This window comes from Ambystoma mexicanum, chromosome 1p (genome assembly GCF_040938575.1).
Source record: "Ambystoma mexicanum isolate Mex_15411 chromosome 1p, UKY_AmexF1_1, whole genome shotgun sequence".
Lineage (NCBI taxonomy): Eukaryota > Metazoa > Chordata > Amphibia > Caudata > Ambystomatidae > Ambystoma > Ambystoma mexicanum.
The window spans coordinates 465,318,531-465,342,103 of NC_090921.1; the positions used below are offsets into that span (position 1 = coordinate 465,318,531).

The 23,573-nt window shown below is 44.2% G+C and overlaps 1 protein-coding gene across 8 annotated transcripts in view; it reads left to right on the forward strand.

Annotated features, from left to right (window-relative positions):
- The window catches only part of CRTC1 (CREB regulated transcription coactivator 1), a 1,230,699-nt gene that overhangs the window by 46,564 nt on the left and 1,160,562 nt on the right, over window positions 1-23,573 (forward strand). The window lies entirely within an intron of this gene.

Genomic DNA, 23,573 nt, shown 5'->3' on the forward strand with positions numbered 1-23,573 from the left:
TCTGTGTGGATTATAGAGCTCTTAATGCAGTCACCAGGACTGATGCCCACCCTTTGCCAAGGACAGATGAGTTGGTGGATAGACTTGGTTCAGCCAAGTTCTCAGCACATTTGACCTTGCGTCAGGCTATTGGCAAATAGCCCTGACAGACCATGCCAAGGAGAAAACTGCATTTTCTACCCCAGTTGGCTTATACCAATTTAAGGTTATGCCTTTTGGACTGAAAAATGCACCTGCAACATTCCATAGGATGGTAAATCAAGTTCTGGCTGGGATGGAGGACTTATGCATGGCATACTTGGATGATGTTGCAGTATTCAGCCAATCCTGGGAAGAGCATGTTAACCACCTAGAACATGTTTTGCAGGCTCTAAAGCAGGCCAATCTGACCATGAAGGCAAGTAAATGCCAGATTGGTCAGAGTAAGGTGGTCTACCTTGGGCATGAGGTAGGAGGTGGAGCAATAAGGCCTTTGCTCAGCAAGATTGAAGCTGTGCAAAACTGGACAACACCTACTACTCAAACCCAGGTGAGAGCCTTCCTAGGCCTCACTGGGTATTACAGGAATTTCATAGAAAACTATGGGACCATAGCTTCTCCACTGAATGTAATCTCCTCTCCAAAATTCCCTAAAAAGGTCAAATGGAATGAGGAGTGCAATCAGGCCTTTGAAAACCTGAAGAAAGCTCTGTGCCAAGCACCAGTATTGAGAGCTCCTGACTATCACCAAACTTTCATTGTGCAGACAGATGCTTCTAATGTAGGTATAGGTGCAGTCCTTAGCCAACTGGGTGAGAAAGGTAGGGAGCACCCCATTTGCTTCATCAGCAGAAAGCTGAAGGATCCTGAGACAAGGTGGGCAACAATTGAAAGAGAATGTTTTGCTATTGTGTGGGCACTGAAGAAGTTTAGACCATACTTGTATGGTTCTACTTTTGTCATTCAGACTGACCACCAACCCTTGAGATGGTAGATGCAAATGAAGGGGGAAAACCCAAAACTACTGAGATGGTCTATCTGCCTGCAAGGGTTTGATTTCACCATTGAGCACTGTATAGGGTTTCATGTGGTTTTTGTTGTGTGTTACACAGCACCCTCCGTGCAGAAACACAGGGGTGTCATAGTGACCCCCCAAACATAGACTCCATACCCTGGGACTGACTACTGTCTCCCAGGGCATGTAAAGTCACCATTGACTTTACTAGTCTTAAATTGGGAACAGAACCAGTACAAACCATCATATTGTGGAAGTACTGGTAGGGGTAATTAGATTGCCCCTGGGTCTGTTTTTCGAGGGGACACTGTGCAGTCCCCCCTCGTTGAGTTTCTGGCTGGTGGTAGTGGTTACCACGCGAAATATTCCTTAAGAATATTTACTATGGGATTTTCCCATTCATTTTAAACGCACCACTTTTTGGTGCAATGTTAAAGATGCCGCTGGGTTATTTATTTAATATTTATTCCCCGGTTGGGTCTTTTCGCCAGGACTCGGGTTTTAAAATGTTGCTTGTGTTAGCCTCTGTAACTCCAACCCAAGTCGAGCCCTTTGTTCCAACTTTTGGCGGGCTTCTACACAGAAGCCTCCAAAAGTGGTGCCACTCTGTCTGGGTATACAGGATTTGTGGGAGGGGGGGGGTTTAGGCACCCTGGACTGAGTTGCCTCGGCAACTCAAGTTGCACTATTGTGTGATTGGCCCAGTGGTGAGCCGCCCGGCTCACCACTTAGCATGTTCGAGTGACAGCTAGGAATGATGAATGGGGGTTTTCTGCATAAAAGCAGGGCTTTGGGGACTGGGACTTCAGATGTCGCCACAGGATCAAAGAATCCGAAGAGGGAGAAGTTGAGCCGACCTGCAAACTACGACACCACCGGTGGAGCCCTGCTGAACCGACTCACCACTTCTTCCAACGACAGAGGAGATCTTCATCCCGAAGAGTCTTCTTCCTTTGACTGGTTGGGATAACCAGTTTGCCTGCCTTTTTAGCCTTCCCGGATCATCTCGTGGCTGCCTTGCCTGTGCCAAGCACCCCGGCAATCGGGATACCACGTTTTACCACTACCGCGAATAAAAGGGTAGTACCTTTTAATCGTAGAACTCCGCGGCTGGTTTCTTCCCTGGCAGTGCAACGACCTTCAGCTTTCCTCCACGTCGAGATCTTCTCTTCCTCTGGACGACGCCATGACTTGCACCCACTGCCAGGAACAACTGCCCCAGCTGGAGGATTCTCTCCACTTTCAAGGTACTGTGTCCGCCTGGCATCCCTCGCAACTGTCTGTGTGGGGTTTCTCGTAAATCCTCATCTTACCACTTGGGTTTGCCCTATGCTGGCTAACTGAACTTTTCTGAGCTGAACTAATTCCTAAGACTTTGACTTTCCTGCCTTGCTGAGTGCTTCTAAAGTATTGTGTTGTGTGCTTTTCTAATTTCTGCCTTTTCCCTCCCTTTTTTGATAACTTATTGGAGTGCCATCTTTAGTTAAGCGCTCACCTCTGTCTGAAAATAAGTGGTGTTAACTAAGACTTGTCTAATAAGGGATGTATATATATTAATAGTGACTGTGTTTTGAACTTGCTTACAATAATAGTGCTGGAGTGTTTCTAAGTGTGTCTTTAAATAAATAATTATATACTTTGATACCAAAGCTCTGGTCAGTGTTTGTTTGTGCTACTGTATTTTGGTACCTATCTTGTATACTCTATATACTGTCTAACTCTTCTTGAGAGAAGTCTGGCTGCTCAGCCACAGCTACCAGGTAAATCTGGGTGGTACAGACTGCTACCAATTGGGTTTACTGCCAACACCTGTAGTCTTAAGCCTTTTGCAGTGGTCCCTAAGGGAACTGCACAGGTTTCTGCCTAACAGTTTGTAACAATGCTCATAATTAAAAATGAGCCAATACGTATTTTTTTCAAAATGTTCCAATGGAAGAGCATACCAAAAGGTATTAAAAGCTGCAGTCTTTTGTTTAAATGGGGAGGGTCGAAAATCAGGATAAACTAAAAAAAGATTAATGGCAAATATACAAAAAAGGGGGTGGGGGGTTGGATTGTACAAACATAATAAAATACGACCTTTCTGCTAAATAAGAACAATGGTGTTAAGGACGCAGCTGGAGTCTGAGAAACATTAACTGTTCGACCATGCCATACCGGTCAACATTTATGGAAGCAACCATGGATTAGCAGGAATCTGGGAGCTGGGGCAGGGGGGGTATACTTAAACCCGATCATGCAGGATACAATGGAGGCATTTTTTTTTTTTTTTGTAATTTTCCCCACAATTTACACCAATATAGGTAAATGGGTGAATTGCGATACATTTTTTTTTTCTCACCATCCCTGATAGATGGTGGGTTTGATAAATGGTATAGAAGCGGCTGCAAACAAAGATTGCGCAAGGTGAAGCCAAATCATTCACCCAATGCAAATAGTTTCTTCTCTACTGGACTGCCCGATTCTTGCATCGAGAGCCGAGACATTGGATGAATCATCCTACAAATGGGGCCACGCAGAAATTAACCTCGCTAGAGAAAGTCATGCTGGAAGCCTCGGGAATGTGACCATTGAACATGTCCTGCAGACTGTATTTATTTCTTAAATAGTGCACTCCATTAAAGCAAGAACTTTGCCAAAAGATCATCAGATTAACTTACTCACGACCAACTCGTACCAATCTGTTATAGCTTGCTTACATGTCCCGCAGACACCAGGCAAAATGGAGAAGGGGCTTATCGGACAAATCGGGGGAAGCTGAACTGCAGTTTTGCTGAAGAGATGTGGGATAACATGTTTTGAGAAACATGGAAGGGCTCCGTCTATAAACATCCAGAACTGCTGGCTAGGATACTGCATAGATGGTATTACACACCTGATAAACAGCATACATTCACCTAAGAGTGAGGGGATCAATGCTGTAGAGACAGATCGAAGGGGAGGAAGGGTGTGTTGAACAGGTCCCTGCCAAATATTGTGGGTGATTGCCCTCAGCGTGTATCATTTATCATTTTAGTTGAAGGTGGATCCATGATCAAGGAGGTAACTGGGACAGTGAAACGTCTGTCCTTATGTTTGGATTGCTTTCGGTACCAGTAACTAAGGAGGTGAACTGCTGCAAGCTCCTGATTTAGACTATTGACAGTGGCCAAAGTAACTATTGTTGCGATGTGGGGTAAGGAGCTGTCTCACAGAAGGCTGTGAAAAAGCGGACAGTCCAAATCAGGGGACTTGTACCAAAATTCAACATGACCTGACATCCCCTCCTGCAACACCTTCGCAAACCGGCAGGGTAGTATATACACGACAGATTATCAAGATGTCTGATGTGTAATCGAAAAGGAATATACACATGGACGTAGCTTAGAACAGGGTTCGAAATTGAGAATCGAGCAGAAGCTAAAACCAGCTGCTGTATGTTGGGCATCACCCTGAGGAAGGAGCTATTGCAGTGGAACCCGGGAGCTACCACAGATGCCCCTTTGACTTTTTGTCCATTTTGTATGAATCATTGTGTTTACATGCATATCGTATGTGTTCCAATTCTTCTTTATTAACATTCTCAAATAAGTAAATGTCAAATTTACATTTTTGGAAGGCACCAATTGGCTCTAGGAGCCATAAATAGCTCCTGGTAGCCGTTGCTTTCAAGCTAATCAGGCTCTACTATGCTAGAAGAAGCTGTTAAATAGCTCCCAGCTCCACTCAATTTAGAACCCTGTTATAAGCTAGAATAAAGCACAGCGCCAGTCCTTAAAGCTTGTTGAAAACCTTGTGAGGAGGAAGCGTGAGGGTTGGTGTAAAAATAGCATACATTGTTGAATTGCGTATGGATTCAATGATTGTAAGAGATTTATTATTCAGATGCTTAATAAAGTAGAGGCAGGTGGAAGTCAGAATCCTGCCTGTGACGGAAATGTGACTTTACCCGTGAGTCTTGAAATGACGGGGCACACAGAGGCAGAGGCTCATCTGCAGGCAATAAGGGAGCCAAGTAGTTTTCACTCTCCAACATACCACGTTCACCTAAAAATTGATCAACTAGTGCAAAAGTCTAACTCAACCTCCTCCTGGTGAATTACTTGTGTGTTTGTGTGGATTACAATATGGGTAATGTGACATCGTTGTCTGCATTTGGGACCTCTTTCCTAGCCTGTCAGATCATGCTTTACCCACTTTGTGCACAAAACATGGCAATGGTTTTGATTTTGTAAGGTCTATCTGTCAGGCCACACATGACGTCATCTCCCAGCCACTGTATTTTCCTCCAAGGTACTTGGCACCTGGTCACCAGAGATGTGTTAAGAGCAGGGAGACCTATTAGTTAGCATGGAAACATGTTTCTCTGGGGGCTAAATCTAGTACAGCTTTCTCCCAAGATGGATTCTGGTCCTCCTGTAAATGTTTGTGGCCTCCTTCTACCGCACCTAATGGTTTGTGTGCACCTTCTAAGGGAAGCAGTGGTCTGTAGTGTTCAGACTGGCTATATTCAATTTTGGAATCTTTCAGCTCATTGGGGCTGGACTTGTAGAAGTTGCTGCAAGTGCAAAAGATGATCCGGTGTGGGAACTCCAGTAGTGTCATTTCGTGGGTGATAATGTTTGGGGACAATCCGGAGGTGAAGCATCTTTTCTATCTGACTTGTTAAGACCTCAGCAGCATCACAGGTGACGGTGTTGGTGTCTGCAACCCATTTACAAAGATTTTCAACTTAAATGAACTGCTTGTCAGCTTTAAAATCAAGCCATGTGGTGAATGGTCTTGACTTTGTACTGTGGTAGTAGCAATGTAGAATGGTCAGGTACTCTGTCTGCTCAGCAGCCTATGCTGATAGTCCCAGAAAATGTACTTGTCTCGCAGGAAATGTGTCTCCCATGCAACTAACCTTCAATTTCACTGGGGATGCAATACTTGCTATTGATCCACTTCCCACAAATGTATTCCTCGGGGAAGAGAGTGGGCTGTCTGGCCATAAAGCCAGGGCCTGTTTAACAGAACCTGTGCACTAACTAGACCGGGCACTACCCGTTCCCTGCCCATGCAAGCTGTCACGTTACTATAGCCCCTCAACAAAGCCATTATTGGCACTAGTAATTTCAGCTTGGGCGTCGTATCAAACAGGACCCGCACAGATCCTTCACCAACCATCTCATATTCTGTTATTCTTTAGGTGGCATAGCACAAACCTAGCACCCAAGCACAGTTGAGTGCTGTGTGGGAGCTTCATAATACTTGCAATGCGTGGGATTATATCAGAGCCCCAGATGTGCGGTAGGGGTTACACAGTGCTACACAGTACAGGCAGCTGTGTTTCCTACAGTGCTGTTATATTACATATACGATGTCCATGGTGGCATAGCTCATGGGCTATGCGCTCGCCTTGGAAGCAAGATGACAGAGCAACAAAGGTTTGATCTCCGGGTCCGTGCTTACAAACCTCTGGGTATTAAGCGCATTAAAATTAACCAATTACAATTGCAGGGAAAAGAAGGTGCTCTGGGACCACGCATCTGATTGCCCCCGCACGCTACATATCTCTGCAGTGGCTACATGTGGTGGAGTCCTTCGATGTCAGGGATTCGGTTACCATCATAAGTGTAACAACCTAGAAAAGGCGCTTGCTGTCTTCTTTGCTTTATGTTCACGGCATTGTTTGCTGCACACTTTTGGCATGTGCTTTGTGTGGGGGGGCGCAGGGACCTCACTGATTAATGCCTTCACGCTGCAGGATCACACAGCTCTGTGCCAAAAGTTGTCGCGTTCGCAGGGGCGAGAACACAATTTTAATGTGCAGCGCTAATATTTTGCTGATAACTTCAGCTTCTGAATGGCAGCTGTGTTTCCTACAGTGCTGTGATATTACATATTTGATGTCCAAGGTGGCCTAGCTCATGGGCTATACGCTCGCCTTGGAAGCAAGACGACACAGAGCAACAAAGGTTTGATCCCCGGGTCCGTGCTTACAAACCTCTGGGTTCGTGCTTAGTGGTCTTGGCGGCAGATAGATCTGGCTCACCTACCAAGCCCTCTATTGCAAACCACAGCATCCCCAGAGCTGCCAGCCACATCTCTCTTGGAAGCTCTGCCGATTCGGTGAAACAAAATGGCTGCTGTGTGTGGGGGGGGGGGGCAGACTATCCAATCACCTCATAGTGTCCTCACACTGCATATCCAATCGGGTATTTCTTCCCCAGAACACACTAGACACATACCCACAAATAAGTACATGGGCATTTTTACTAACAGTTTGTCAAAAACGTATTTATAACAGTAACTTGTTTATTTTTAATACACAATGCATTACAATATGTAACATAACTGAATAGCTGCAGTACATCGTTTTTTAAAGCATCAATCAAGCCAAATAACTTTTAAATAACATTAACAGATGGCTGTGGCCATTTTAGAAGTAAAAATGCCAGACAAATTCAACACACAGTAGAAATTCTGCCGAAGAGCGCAAACCGAGGTATGGTTGGAGGAAAAATGGGGGGAAATGGGAGGCAAATCCTATAGGTTATACTTGGCGATGGGTGGGACACATAGCCAAACAAATAGCTGTCCTTATATGCCAACATGTATTGAAAAGCATTACAAACCTACATTCAAAGCCCCTATTTCAAGCTCATATTAAAGCTCATATTAAAGCTCTTATTTTAATGACCATAGTTTTAGCTTTATAGGTATTGCTTTCAGCGCCACCTAATAGCGAAAACTAAAAAGTGAAGAAAAGTTTTTTTTTTTATATGTTTTTTTTTTATATAGGTCTGTTACGTATAACGATATCCCCTCTGGAACTTCAAACAACACTCTGCATTCAGAACGGGGAAGATATATTAAATTTACCACCAGAAGCTTTCCCGTTGGTGTGCGTTTATAATAGGTGTAGACCCCGTAACACAGGAACTACATGAATAGACTGCAGGATTAATAAAAACGTCCTCCCATTGAATAATTACCAAACTTCATGGTGCCAGCATCAACCCGCAATCCATTCTCATGTCTAGGAGAGTCAATTCGGAGGGTAGAACAAACAAATCTATAGAGAAGGACTGCATAGTCCTGACACTTGCATCCAAGAATGTGGCAGCCTATGCGTTCCAATCTGTCAGCCTCACTACCCCAATAGACCAAGGATTGTTCCGCTATTTATTTTCCTTACCCATAGAAAGGATAGTGTGTCCCAGGTCAAAACATGTCCTGATCAATTATTAATGTTTCACAAAGAGTAATCGCACAAGAATTAATGCCGCCCTCGAATTGCGTGTTCAGCCTGGGAACCAGATCCTTGCACAAGTACCCACTATGGGGAACTTATGAAGGGTCAAAATGGTAGTGAGGCCCCAAGAAAGAGAGGTTGTAGTATCAGCCCTGCCACGAGGGGGATTTATTTAGGAAAACTGCTTCAAAGTCCTTATGTTTTTAGAAGAAATTGACTATCGGCACCAATAATACATTTCAGAAATGGACAAACAACCTCGAAAAAACTCGGGTCATGGCTCCAATTCCCTGTAATAATATAATGTACATTATGAAGGTGCCAACTGGACAAAAATTATCTTCCACACAATCAATCCTGTCCTGGAATAAAGCGAGGGCGCGTGGCAAACTTACAGACCAGTCTCTCCTAAGTGAGTATGAGATTAGCCTACTACAGGAAATATGGGTGGGACAGATGGATATTTTGTATATAGAATAATGGCAAATCAAGGATTATGGCAGACATTATGATGGATTGCTCAGTTTCTTCAAGACCTAGAATGTACGTATATTCAACATCTGAGACATCATCAAGCACCTATCCAGAAGTTTAAATTGATTCCTGGGCATGGTCAACCCGTGTACAAAACATGTACAGCAGCCCTACGATGATAAAAAAGGACTCTCCTTAAATAAAAAAAATTGGGCAGTGGACCCCCAAAACATCTTTATGATCCGGAAGAAGATATGATGGGGATACCCAAATCTCAAATGATTGATCCAACAGTCTGTATTGAGGGGTTAACGTTTTACAGCTGGTTAATGGGTAAAGGCATCTGATCAACCAATGGTAGAACAGAGGATAATTGTCCAGGCTCCCTAACATTTAGGAGCTGGCTCAACCATAAATTATTTTTTGGTTCTGACTATGGCAAAATATTAAGCCATTTCAGGTAGTCCAGGACCTTTTTAGCACTTCCTTTCTTCCTTCTGCTACTCCTACTAGCACCTATCTGGCTACTCCCCCACCACCTTCTTCTGCTGCCTCTGGCACCCTCCTCCTCTTCTGTGGCTACTATGCTACTTCCATCTACCACCTCTGCCCACTCTCGGGCCCCTCTAACACTTCCGCAGGGTGTTCCATAAGCCTGTACCCCACCACAGAAGTCTCTCAAATGTGGCAACCTGCTCCATTTTGCAACTCTTGCTCTGCTTTCAAACACTCCTCTGCCACCTCCTCGAAGAACTTGACCTGGATGTCCTTGCTCTCACTGAGACATGGTTCACGGCCAGCTGTTTGACACACTCCTCCCTGATGGCTACAAGATCCTCACAGAACGAACTGCCCCGGAGGTGGAGTAGACCTGATCTTTCCAGAGTGGGTCTCTGCTTCTGTCAGTCCTACGCAGGCCTACTCCGCCTTTGAATGTCTTGTCTGCAGGCTCTCTTTCTCTGCTAGCCATTCCCTTACTGTGGCTACCATCTATCGACAACCTGGCCAGATCTCCTCCTTCCTCTCTGAGTGGGCGGACCTCTCATCCGCCCTCCTGGTCTCGACCACTCAACTCCTCCTTCTTGGAGACTTTATTTATTTAAAGATCATATACTTTTAGCCACATGGCTTTGTATATACATAAACACATTCTATTAAAACATAAATAAAATCCATCGTAAAATATAGCAAACAGCTTTTCAGTGCTCTAATAGACATAAATTCTATATCAAACATCTTAAAATATCAACAATCTTTTGATAAAATTACGTTATATAATTTAAGTTAATATAGTCACCAATCATAAAATTCTGCCAAATCTCATTTATCATTAGTACATCAGCCTGATTATAATAATTTTTCCAATATTTCTCGGCAGTTTACACAGGCTATCACATTCTACTATTAAATGGCATATGGACTCTATCAGCTCACAACTACACAATCTACACTGTCTATCTTCGTACCTCATGCCACACATGGCACCTGTGGTCTCTAACCCTTCTGATTTATTACATTTTAGCATCATATCGGTTCGGAAAGTGTTCATACTTGGGTATGCAGTGATGTATTTAGGTCTTTTTGTCCTTAACATTCTTATTTGACAGTACTCGCCACTATAAGCTTTCAAAGCTAAATCAATCATGTTTTGCTCAAAGCTTATTTCTTCCAATTTCATTTTCAGCCAATTGTTCAAACCTATTTTACTTATAGGGTGGATTTGACCTCCAATCAATTTAGTGTTAAGAGCTTTAAGCACACCCATAGTACCAATACCTAACTCTCCTTCCAAGCTCAAAAATGCTTGCACAAACTGTGTTATTGTGTCTGTAGTCTGTTTACACAGTTGTTCATAAAACATTACACATTGGCTCAGACAGGATGACAATGCACTTTTCAATTCAAATTCTAAATATATATGTTCAATTGATAACCTTTGTGGCAGCCTCATAAGTTTTCTTAACATCTTTGCTTCGAACAATACTAAACACTTTACATATTTATGGCCCCATATCACAACTGCATATAACATCAGCGCTCGGATTTTTGCAGTATATGTTTTCAGAATAGCAGATACTGAGTATCCTCCCTTCTTCCCAATAAACACACTCAATGCATTAGCTGATAGTAAACATCGATTTCGGCGCTAACCAACGCGATTTCCAGTTTAGTTTCTCATCTATAATTACTCCCAGGTACTTGTACTCTATGACTTGTTCTAAAGGCAGATTGTTTAGTTTCCATACAGATTTGTTTTGATGTCACTGGGAATATCATAGTTTTACTTTTGTCAATGTTTATCGTGAGACCATTTACCTTGGCATAATTTGCTAATGTATCTAACATATGTTGGAGACCTGAGGGTGTATAGTCGAGAATCAGCAGATCATCTGCATAAGCAATCCACCCTAACACCACAGTGCTAATTTTTACTGCGTTCTCCTGTGTTTTTGCAAACTCCTCTTGAATATCGGCCAAATAAATATTGAAAAGGACATCCGTGACAATACACCCTTGCTTTACACCACATCTAGTAACCATCAGATTTGATAATTTCCCTCTTGCGTGTAGACGCAGTATCACATGTGTATCTGAATATAATGGCATTATCATCTTTAACAATCTGTGCGGGATATTCCAATCATTTAAGCATAGCTAACCTGGGCAGACATGTATTCACAAGGAAGCACTTGTTGCTCTGTGGTCTGAGATATTCTTGTTAAAATGTGTGAGATGTCTTAATATTCCTGGGCCAGTCCTACCAACATTTGGGCAGCCAGCTTTCTTGTTCTAAAGTTTCAATAAGGTGAGAGTTATACATAACATGAAAACAGTGGATGGATTGATGTATTGGCAAACTTCAACTCCTTTTTGCGACAGTGTAATATTAATGGTTTTGTGAATAAACCCCTTATGTTTTAAATGTGTTAATGCCATTGCGTAGTTGGTGATTGAACACCATTTGCTGGTGGTGGAAAAGATGAGTCAAGACCAAAGGTAATGAGGATCGCTAAAGCATGGGTTGTCTTGAAACTGAATAAAAAGGGTATTTGAGCCTGCATGTAATTAAGCCAATTATTTCACATATATGACTAATAGCTGGACGCAACCTCGATTTATTGGTCCTTATTTTGATTAATATGAACCTTTAGTGAAAACTGCAGGGCCTGAAATTCTTGGGAGCCATTTTGCTCATGGTTATATCCTAGTAGAGCTTTGTTGGTTTAACATAAACTGCCAGGAGCTAGCGTTGGCTCCCCAAGCCAACTGGTGCCATGGCAACATAACTATGTGACATTAAATGTATGTGTTGGGAAATGTGCCTTAAAGCTCATTTATACACACCTACAAGACATTTAAAGCATAATTGCTCACATACAATTGACAGTTATAGTTGGCACCTTTAATGGGAGTTAATTTGCTGATTTCTATATAACTAGACCATGTTCCTCAGAGGTAGCGCCTGCTCACTGAGCAATGTCAAATACGCTGGAGCTGCTACTGGCTCCTGCTAGTCGGATCCTTATTTCGACCCCTAAAGGTTGTTTCTAAGGTGACACAAATGGTGGGTAGTTGACAGGCATGGAGTGGGTTTTCTTGTACATATGTAATGCATGGGGGAACAACATTTAAGTTCAATGCTCCTTGCCAAGGCATATAGTCCCTCGCCCCTCGTTATAAACGCAGCACACCGTTCCTTACTTGCCAAGAGACCATTATCAGTAGCCAGTGCAACTTATGGGTTTGACTGATCTTTTTACCTGCTGCTAAAAGTGCTATATTCAGCAGCTGAATGCTGCCCAGTTATTTCCCCATGATACAGATTGGAATTTCCTGGAGCGAATAAGACCAAATTGTAATCAAGGATTATAAAGTTGGCAAACGGTGTCTGATGCATTAGGACCTTGAGGAATGCACAAGCCTCTCCCCTTTCCACATGACTCGGCAACATGAATTGGCTTTAGTGTTTTCCAGAAGGGTAAGGGGTGCCTACTTGGCCCTTTAAACCAGTAGCCATTGGCAAATGAAAGTATAAGATTGGCAAGTAAGATCTGGTGTTTTGTGCATTTGGAGAACAGAGGAGGAAGCGTTTTTTCTTTTTCTTCTCGCTTTCCCCTTGCCTGCTTAATAAGTTTGCCCCTTGAAATGTTTACCCCAGCATACTAGAAATATCCTTCTCCAATTACTTTGTTAAATATATGTTGGCGGTTTATGGGCTGCCTGCACTCACTGCAAAGTCGAATTTCCCAATGGTGGACTACCATTTTTTTCCCTCTCGTACTTGTTCGATATAATGTCTCAGGAATCGTACCCTCTAGCTTAGGGAGTCTGCAACCTGTGTTCTCCATATGCATTGGGCGACGACTCATTTGACCACTTGTTAAGGACGTTGAACGTTGCATTACGAACGTTGCATTACGAACGTTGCATTACAAGTAGACAAGGTTACAGACTGCTTGCTGTATCTAGAAAGCTAGCTCTGATGGACTTCCATCTGCTAGGGTAAATCTCCCTAAAATTACAAAAATCGCAATCTCTATTAAGAGAGTCCGGTCATAAGTCTGGTCTTTTAAATAGTCTCAATTCTGGATAGCAATCTATTTTACAATCTTGTGTTGGTGACTTTGTAGCCAGTCGATGTTGCTAGCCATTAGGGGTATTATTCAATTTACCAACATCTAAATATAAGGCACCCACTGTATACCTGCTGCTCGGCACAAATATTGAAGCCCCGTGGCAGTTACACATTTTGCAGGCAGGTCAATTAAGTTCCAAACCGATTTTGTTTACTAAAAAGTGTATATCTGATAAGCATGCTACACAAATGATAGTAAGCTGGTTTGATGGATCATTCAGAAATACTTGGGGAAGATGCCCTCCAGAAAATGATGCATGTATTAAACTCAAGTTATCCTAATTTTCAAATTCTCGTTTTTATTACAAAAACAAGAATACCTTGAAAGTTAACAAGCAATGTTAAAATTACGACATTGTATGAACCAAGTAGCAATTTATAATAAATGAAATTAGCCATGCCTAGGTTGTGAGAGGGTGACTGCTGGTATTATGCATTTTCCTACAACCACAAGCAACTGATTTTATTCTCAGTCTTGTGAACAGATACATTCCTGTCAGCAGGGCTAAAAGTATGCACACTCCACTAGCCTTTGTTTAGTAATAATTGACGCTTGGCTAGTAAAAGTGTTTATGGAGAGTGGAGGTGGTGTGTGACATTACTTTGCTTCTGACTGGCTAGTAACGTACAACGTGAAATTATTATTTATTTAAATGTTACTGGCATTATGGTTTACAAGTTACCTTTTGCAAAAGGAACGCAAATACAATTACAATTCACAAGTTTATCCTACAACAATAAAACAGACCTACCGCACGTTTAAACAACCTTTGGAATGGAATCGTAACATTTAGCACTGCAATACTTGAAAGATATTGCATTAGAGTTTAAAATCCGATTCCATAGGTAATCTTGTGACAACAAAACATCATGATTCATAAGTCTTACAAAGAGTTGCTTTATCAAAGGTGTTAAATTTGGGCACACCACCACCAAGTGTCTCAATGTTTCTACCTCACCTTGACAATATCTACACAATCTTTCACTTCTTGGAATCCCCAGCCATGCACCCGATACTTTGTTTAAGCAATAAGCCCTCAGCAGGGGGGTGCATTACCACGTCAGGTAGTGCCCTGGGGCCCATAGTTACAATGAAGGCCCTTGGGCATTACCTGAAATGCCGCCGCCTCCTGCCAATTCCCAACCAACCTGAAAGAAGCCTGGGTACTCATGCTGATCAAAAAAACCTTCTCTTGACCCTGCACTTCTCAAAATGTATTGTCCCGTCACCACTTTCCGTTTCTTGTTGAAAATTTTGTGGACAGAGTTGCATATGTGCAATTCCAAAGATTCCTGGAAGCCCACCACATTCTAGGTGTATGACGGTCCGCTTTCAGACCTGGCTACGGTACTGAGTCCGCCTTGCTTGATCTAAAAAAAACAGCTTGATGAGATCCGAGATCAGGGAAAAACCGCCCCTTCTCTTGGATCCCTCTGCTGCATTTGATATTGTAGAATCGGACTCTTTGCCATCACCTCAAGGCCACCGCATGCTTTTCACAAGAAGCTACCTCATGGGTAGCCTCCTTCCTCAAAGGCAGAACTATGAAGGTGTTTGCAGAGAACTACAATGTCCCACCCGCCCCCATCCACTGCGGAGTTCCTCAAGGATCCTTTGTATCCCTAACCCTCTACAACATTTTCACAAGACCCTTCGGCCTACAAGACTCCATTGGCATATGCTACACCAATTATGCCGATGATGAGCAAATTCTCCTACCCCTATCAGGCGACTGAAGACTCCTGCTCATTAAATAATGTCTATGCCACGATACAAGCCTGGATGGCCACCTACCGTGCTCAATAATCTGATGCCCTCATTCTGCAATTATGGGATCCAAATTCAGGTATCCTCTGTGAAAAACCTTGGCGTGCACCCGGACACCACTCTCGGACACTGTGTGCGATTGCCTCTTTATCTGCACACACTATGAAACTGATGCCGCCAGATCCTTCCCCTCCCAGGATAGCTGTCGCACGATTGCTCGAGCAATTATTGGATCAGGATTGGATTATTGTTATGCCTTTATTAGTGGGCACGTCAGGCAGGAACATTGCAAAGCTACAGGTAATCCAAAACAATATTGTGCGAGCTGCGCCAAACATCCCGAGACATGAACACATCTCTGCCGCTAGGAAAAATGTCTATTGGCTCCAATCAAAGAGTGCATTATTTTCAAGACTCCCTGCACACACATGCCCATCTAACACTGCCCCCCCCCCGTTACTTGACACAGAAATCGATCGGAGGACTATTCAACGGATCCTGCAGAGCAGCCCAGAACACTATTGCAACCAAAATACAAACTGGCTAAAGCTGGTAGCGTCAGCTTCCCATCTTCGGAGCTAAGCAGTGGAACTTGCTCCCCCCCGCCCCCCATCCCCGAGAGCGGAGAACTCGTACTGGGCCTCCAGGAAATCATTCAAAACTTGGCTATTCACGTAACCACACATGGTGGCGTCCTAAGTGGCTCCTGAACCATCTCAGTCGGGATGATTATTTTTTGGGCTGCCGGGGAAAGGAAAACCAGTCCGTTTTAACTTTCCATGGCGGCCATTGAAAATAATTGTAAAAAAAAGTTAACAAATGGCCACCATGGAAAGGGAGAAGGGACTACAGGTAGTCCCTTCTCCCTTTCCATGGCGGGCATTCACAAAATAGGAAAAAGTAAACAAAATGGCCACCATGGAAAGGACAGAAGGGACTACAGGTAGTCCCTTCTCCCTTTCCATGGCGGGCATTCACAAAATAGGAAAAAGTAAACAAAATGGCCACCATGGAAAGGACAGAAGGGACTACATGTAGTCCCTTCTTCCTTTCCATGAGGGCCTCTTGCAGATCGGGAGCGGACACGCTGGGGACAGAAGTGTTCCCTGCGTGTCTGCTCCCGAAATGACAGAAAAGAAGGTAAGTGGTGGTGGGAGGATGGGGAGGGAATGCTGTGGATGGGGGTGAGAGGGGAGGAAAGACTTGCCTCATTCCCCGGCGAGGGGAGATGGTGGCCGCCAGCCCTGAGGCGGCGGGATTAGTCTGGTAATGCCTGCGTTTTGAGCCTCCCCATTGAATGGGAGGCCGCCATACAGTCTTGGCTGGGTATTAATAGTTGAAAACAAATTGTATCTAAATCTTAAAAACTTTGCTCTGAAATCACGAGAGGGATGTTTGCATAAATAACAGTGTGATAAAGGGTCTAATATCCATGGTAGTACGTAAAAGCTCTAATATCATAAATTGAAAAATGGAACAGCTGATATTTGGAGCACCTGACTCTATTATTAATCCAATCTGTTTCGAATAATTAAGTTTAACCTTACAGGAGGAAGAAATCTGTTCCGCTACCGAAATAGCCTGTGCTTTCCAAAATGGTTCTGCATTTGTCTAATATATCACAAAAAACACTTTTAGGAACAAAACAATAATTTGCTAGTGATGCTAATTTGCTTATTTACATTCAATGTGTAGGTTATAACAATCCCTAGACGAAAGGACACCCTATCCCTGTAAAGTGCCACTACCCCTAAGTCGGCGGTGGTGCGCCGCCTATCTTATAGGAAAGAAAGATGTACTGTCCCTGCATCTACAATGTATACAGTTCCAATATTTTGAAGGTAATAAAATCGTTGAACCAAGTCTGCTTTGCGTCCATGGACATTCCCTGGAGGAATTTCTTCTGTAAGGCGCCCTTCTTACTTAATTCACCAACAGCAGGAGTGTGTGCATGGGGGGCACATCAGATGGTTCTTAATGGTACAACTCGAGACTATTAAAAAATAAAAAAAAGTATATGAAATAAAAAACCAATTGGTGATAATAAAGATTTTGTGGTGGAACAAATACGGGCCCTAAAATCTCTTGTAAAATCGGTGCTCCGTTTTCTGAGTTCTGATTTAGATCAAACAAATGGTATAGTGGAAAACGCCAAAACGGAGGGAGAAAGTGTCTCCACTAAATATGATTCCTTGAAATCCCGTGTCCCATATTTCCTTTAGGGATATTGTGCGTTGTGGTGGTCAATCGGTTGTGATGACCTACTGGTTCTCGTCATCTTCTTCAGGACCTGTAGATTGGATACGTCCTTCTCAGATCGTGTTCCCCATCAACAGATGGTGGTGCCTCCACATCCTGACCTTGGGCCCAAATGCACTGAATATCATTGAGGGCTATGGTCCCTCATTCAGTCGGATTGGATTTTGCTTCACATAATTCAGTGAAGGCCTCGGGAACACTGGTTCAAAACCAGATCCCTAGAATGATGTGGAGCATTTACTAGACGTGCAGTACTGTACCCCCTGGCTGTCTCCGCTGGCACAAAGGTTGTAGCTAACACTTAAGGCTATCCAATTTTTCTCTCCTTGAATCAGGTTCCCTGATATTGGTTCTGTGAATTTCTCTACCCAACACCCCAGGACCTTGAAATTATACAGGACCAACTGGCCTTGAAGCCTTACAAATGGTGAATACGCTGGAGGTGTTGATAATTTCGCGTATAGGTGAAGTATTTTTCACTTGATAAGAGCTTGAATAGTAACCAGACCTAATTCATAATGAATTGGGCTTATTGGAACCCCCTGCGGGAGTGCCAGGGTATTTCTCCATATTAACGCTTCAATGATGGCTCAGTCCATATCCTACCCATGGGTTTGGGCACCATAATTTAAATGAAGTTTCTGCTGATAGCACTGCAAAAGGGGAGTGACTGAAAATCTCCTGAATCTGCTTTCTAGAAGCCTTAATTGAGCTTAAGCGACCCGAGCCTGCATTTTCATTTACTGCACCATGCCCTACTTATTGGGGGCATCCTCGACCAACACCCCCAAGTGTTTGTATGAAGCCACAGTCTCTAATTTTGCTGTGTCCAGTTTAAAACTGAACAAACTACCCTTTTTACAAAATAATAAGGTCGTCTACGTAGGGCATATACTGCAGATGGAGGAAACCCAGTCACGTGGGGTGGGGAGAAGGGTGGGCCAAGGTGCAGACATTTTTAAAAACTAGATCAAGGTCCTGAATTGTTGCAACCTGCGACTGGCCTTAATCCAACCGGTGAAATTACCTTGCTAGTCTACCTTTTTCATGTGCAACACAATTCAAATGTTAAGCAAGTGGTTATGGCATTTGTGTTCATAAATCTTCCCAACGTTTTCCCTCTGTTAACGGAATTAAATGCCTGGGAAAGATCCAGGAAGGCAATTATACACTGCTTTCTTCTGTAACTTCACTTGAACCGCAAGGAGATGCAAAAAAAGGTTTTAAGCTGTACCCACACCTTATCGGGCTGACTAACATCCAGCGCATGTTCCAACTCTGAATAACATTGTAGAGAATAATTTGCTGCTTGCGTTCAGCAAAGAAATTGTGCAGTAATTTCTGGGGTCCAATTTGTGGCCCTTAAAAAAAAATGATGTAAAGTTTGATAGCCAGTCAGGACCTGGGGCTTTTGATTTACATTTTACAATGCAACATTAAATATCTTCCACCGTCAAGTTGCAAGACCACGAGCCAGAGAGGTCACGAAGAGGGACAGACAAGTCCGTCCAATAAATCTCGTAAAATGATTTACCCAAACAGCTTCTGCGAAGGGAATAGACTGCAGTGCATTTTGGGGGTGGCCAGGGGCCTTCAATAGAGTCCATAACAGGCTAGGATATTTGCTCAAGACTGCCCCCAGCATCGTTTGAGTCACGCTGGACCATTAGGCCCTTAAGATGATTTAACCATTGACCGCTGGGTGGATTTTGTTTGTCTGGCCCCTTATTTCCCCCCATAACAACCATTTGGGTGTAGCTCGAAAGCCCTAATTTTTATCCCACTGAAAAGATTTTGCACCTTCTCTAGAGAACCTGAAGTCTGGGAACTGGCTCTTCAATGACAGCCTTGCCAGTACTATAGATAAGTCCTACCAGGGTTCTGATTGCTGAGGACCTTTTGATGTAGGTAACTACCCCCATCCTCCTCCCAAACCCGGCCCGGCCTTTATTCGGATTAAGCACTCTGGATGTCACCACCAACAGGCAAAGGACAATTGATACAGCAGACTTGATTGGTCCAGGACAATCCTGCTGTCAATGGTCCGATCTGCTGTAGTATTGTTCCTCGGTGAGGATGGGGAAAGACCCTCTCCTTCGGGAAGGAAGGAGGGATAAGAGCATGGTTGGGAGTAAGTCTGCTCTGTCCTCTGTTAGGACAGTGAAGACCAGATCTCTAAGCAAGACACTAGACTCCACCCTCTTTCCCCTCCTCCCCGTTACAGGCGAACATTTGGAGTGATTGCTGATTTTGACTAAGGCCAGCCTGCTGAGAGACTGGTACTGAGGACTCTGCCCACTTGAAAAGGCAGCCCTGTAAGTGCACTCGTGAAACAATCCTGGCTATGAAGGGCGGGAATAGTACTCCCTTTATCCTTCAGGACCCTGGGCAGCGTCTCTCAGCAACCAAGAAGTCACAGTCCAGAGCCCTGGTTCAGAGGTAGAACCGTGACCTACACTGCCATGGACATTGCCTGCCTGTCTCAAATCTCTTCGTATCACATGCTGTTGCCAGTGCACACGTGTAAGATCCAGTTGCCCAGGTCTCCAACCGGATACTGAGTCTCAGAAAGCACCTGGAAGCCTACCTTGATGCTGTTGTGCTCCAAGAATAAGCCTAAGGGGATTTCGGTCCTGCCCCCCTGGTCTGCATTAAAGGACCATAGGTACACTTATGACCATAGTCCTTACATTTAAAGACATGTTCTTTGAACGTTTTCTGAGGAAGTTGTGAGGGCCTATTATTCCAAACTCTGTGTTCTCTCTTTTAAAGGGGGGAGGGTCAGCGTTTTTATTCGTTTTTTGTATTTGTATAGAACTTTCATGGTATACTTTTTCTTTTTTTTATTTTGGTACCGAAGTACTATTGCTGTTTGGCTGCTTCTGTTCTAGCCCACAACCCTCTTTAAGAGTGTAGCCTGCCCTCTGTCTGTTACCCTAAGAGGCAAAGGTATGCTATTATGTTGTGCATTGTTTAAACTTCGATTGGGTTCACTGATGGTGTAGTAGTAGTAGTAGTAATAGGCTATGTAATCACCACTGATGTATTTCAGCAGAGCAATAGTAATTTTGTCATAGTAGCCTATTGAATCAAAATGGGCCCAAAACATCACCCGTAAATTATAGAAGAATGGCTTTTTTAGTTCTTTGGCGCTAAAAGATATTGACCAATATTTTGCTTACAGAAGTTAGAACTTTGACTGAAAAGAGGATGTGCACACTGTGGAGTAAATTGGCATTCAGAAAAAGTTTCTCAATGTTGCATGCCTGTTGTGTACTGAAATGCTTGATGGATGCGTGTCAAATGTCACACCCAGAAAAATAAATGTTTCTTTCCATGACATTTCTACTATACACTTGTGTATAGGCGCGTTACAAATGCCATATCATATCATGATAGCGAACACTACTTTTGGGGAAAATGGGTATGCCAGAAAACTTGTTGCGGCGCTACATTCTGAGACATGGGTACAGGTTAGAGTAGGAAGAAATTGAGAGCACTCGCGTAGTTTGCTTTCTGCTACATGTTTTGTTCATCCTATTTTGCAGATCACCTTGCCTCTTAAGGAAAATATACGGTTTTCTGGCCAAATTAGCATCCTCGCATAAATTAACCTATACTGAAATGTACTTAAAATGCCCAACTACACCTTTTTCGAATGAAAAGAAAGCACCTTCCACTTCTAACTCGAGTGCAACATTCAACTTATTCTGCACTGGTCTTGATAATGTTGATTATTGCAATGCACTGTATCTAGGCCTCAGACAGGTTTTTATCACAAACAAGACTGTTACCACCACCACCCCCAGTTCTGGAACCATTTGATGGGCTTTTATTTTACTTAAGGATACACGCTGCCAGCGTCACAGATGATAGTGGAAGATTAGCAGTTAATAGGTAAACCTGCTTCTCTTCTAGCAACATAAGCGCATGCTAGGAGGCAGTGTTCATTTTGCACATATTACTTCTGTTTTTTTGTTGTGTGAAATTTCTCAGGAATATCATGCTTCAACACTACTGTAAAGTGTTTATTCTTGTCCTGGCCCCGTTACCCTTCTATCCTACCTAACAGTTTTCAACAAGCTTTCCTTTTTCGACCCGTGTCAAAATGATTAGTGCTCTGGAGGAGCATTGGATTCTAAACGCTTACTCAGCCATACACCACTATAAAACCAGCAGTGGTCTTCATCATTAAGGTGGAACAGGCACAACATGAATGGTACACCTCATTCTCCAGCATTGGATCTTTCATGGATTCACATGCTTAGAATATTCCCCGTCGTCAGACTGGGACCCCTCGCTACACATATATAGCCTTTTCCTATAGGAAAACCTTCGACACTTTTGTGTCCTATCTATGTCCTTTTAGGACCCGCCTACGCATGCTCCGTAGGCCGTCCCAGTATAAGAGGCCCGCCCCCGCGGTTCCCCTTCAGATTTCAACCGTCTCCAAAGTAGTGGGATCTCCTCGCGTGTCTTACTATTTTGTACAAGGTTGCGTTACTGGAATTTGAGTACAGAAAATGTCCTCCGTGTCAGGAAAGGCGCTGTTCCGCCCATGCGCGACGTGCGCTTGAAAAAAGTTTACGAGGGGGACGGACATATGGATTGTATATATTGCCTCCACCCTCATCATTCGGCGGATAACTGCGACATATGCAAAGGTTTTTCTCAAAAAACCCTCAAAGACCACAGTCGACGACTGGTGGCATGGCTGAATGAGGGAGCGGGGGCATACCCCCCTTCGGAGGTAGGCTCCACACAATCGGCGAAAACATCACGCCGCGCTACCTCGTCGGAACCACCGGCGAAGAAATCTCGACCGACGGAAAAAGAGTCGTCTGGAAGCCACTCAACTAGAGACTCCTCGTCAAAGAAATCATCTTCATCAAAGGAAAGGAAATCCTCCTCGGGCGATCATCATAGATCGACCACGAGTCGAGAGTCGAGTAAAAGCAAGCCAAGTGTGGAAAAGGCGGGACCGCCAAAACCACCTGCTAAGTCACCGTCGTCGACGGCGGCCCAGTCATCGGCCTCCACCCTGCCACTTACGCAGGTGGCATCCACCGTCCCACCGACGACGACGTTACGATGGCCTCGTCGACGGGGGTTCTACAGGAGGTCTGGAGGCCTGAAGTTTTTGATCCGACCCCCCCGGATACTTTACTACAAGAACAGGCTCTGTTGCTGTCCTCGGAGGACGAGAATGAGAGAATAGCTGGCCCAGCAGACCTAGGGCTACGAGTGGCTGACAAGTCGTCGACGAGGGTATCTGTTATACCGGTATCTGCCCCTCTTCTCAATCCTCAATCTGTTTTGTCGTTGGAAATTCTGTCCACGCTTCAATCGTTGTTACAGTCGTTGGACCAGAGACTACCTCCAGGCAAACCTGCCGCAGTCACCCGTCGACGAGCCGGGCCCGTCCCGTCAACTGACGCACCTACGCACGCCAATCTCAGCACTGGCACAGGAGGAAGGTGAGCTGCCAGATTCGGAGTCTGACGGGAGCCATGTCGGATATCTCATCATCCCCCTCCAGGGATCCAACCTGGGAGTCAGAGGTGGAGTTGGAAACCCCTAGAAGCCCAGCTCACCCGTCCCCTCCGGACGACATTGCGTCATTCCATTCTATGATCGAGAAGGCATGCAAAGAATTTGGTTTGTCCCAGGAAGAACAGAAAAAGGACTGTTTTTTTGTTCGACCACATGGGTAAGAGAAGGTCTGTGTTCTCGATACCAATACTAGACCATGTATGGAAGGAGGGGTTGCAGACAATGCGTCACCCGTTTTCAGAGCCGGCAGTGAAAGGACGCCTGGAAAACAAGTTTAAGGCTCCAGAGTCTACCCCCAAGTGTTTATCCTCCCAACCAACGCCAGACTCAGTGGTGTCGGCGGCAGCGGCGAGGAAGGCGAAGGCCCAGCACAAGTGCACGACTCCTCCGGAGAACGAAGCGAGACGCCAAGATGCCTTTGGCAAAAAAGTGCTATCCGTGGGAGCGACCACAGTAAAGGCCGCAAACTCTCTGGCAATTGTTGCCAGATACGATAGGGAGATGTGGTACAGGCTAGCTCCGTTGCTTGATCATCTTCCGGAAGAGCATAGGAAGGCAGCGATGTTACTCGTCCGAGAAGGTGAGGAAGCCTCAAATCACGCAATAAACATCGCGGTGGACCTCGCTGAGTCAGGCTTCAAGCAAGTCAATAATGGGGTCGTATTACGTC